Here is a 785-nt window from a genome sequence, read left to right as displayed (position 1 = left end):
ATTGAGCCTAACAGATTATTAAAAATTTAACTCATTATCGTTTCCTAGATTATATCATCCCAGGGCTATAGTGAGTTAAATTAGTCATGAGGTAATGCTCTCAATTAGTTTGTTCTTTCACTAATACAATTGGTACAATTAACGAGCAAATTTAACTATATTGGCAATTTGTGGAACTAATATAAATGTAAAGACCAATTGCAGTTACAACATATAGAAATAGTAATTTAAATGTTTATTTAGCTATAAATAAAAAAGTATAATTTTTTGCAAGTGTAGTTACTTCGCTGTAAGTATATCTTTTTGGACAAATTTTCAAACCCAACCTGTTTGTCAAAAAAATCTCAAAAAAAGACCTGTTTCAAACTTAATTTCAAAAACCGACCTAGTTGGACAGAAACTGGTCGGTTTTTAAAAAAAAAAATTCCCAAACTTCACGAGAGTTGAAGTCCCGGAAGTTTTGTTATATAAAAAACTTCACGGGATTTCAACTCCCGTGAAGTTTGAGAACTTTTTTTTTCAAAAACCGACCCAGTTTCAGCCAACTGGGTCTGTTTTTAAAATTAAGTTTGAAATGGATCTGTTTTTGGGAATAAAATTCAAAATAGGTTGGTTATGAAAATTTGTCCATACCTTTTTTGAAAATATAGTTGAACAGAGAAATGTTTTTTCTCAAAAATAATTTTTAAACTAGTCAATAATAAGCATTTTGCAACGACAATTACTCAATTGATATAGATTTTTTTGTTGGGTTTTTTTTTTTTTTTTTTTTTTGGGGGGGGGGG

Source organism: Asparagus officinalis, chromosome 5 (assembly GCF_001876935.1).
Source record: "Asparagus officinalis chromosome 5, Aspof.V1, whole genome shotgun sequence".
NCBI lineage: Eukaryota > Viridiplantae > Streptophyta > Magnoliopsida > Asparagales > Asparagaceae > Asparagus > Asparagus officinalis.
This window is presented reverse-complemented; position numbering follows the sequence as displayed.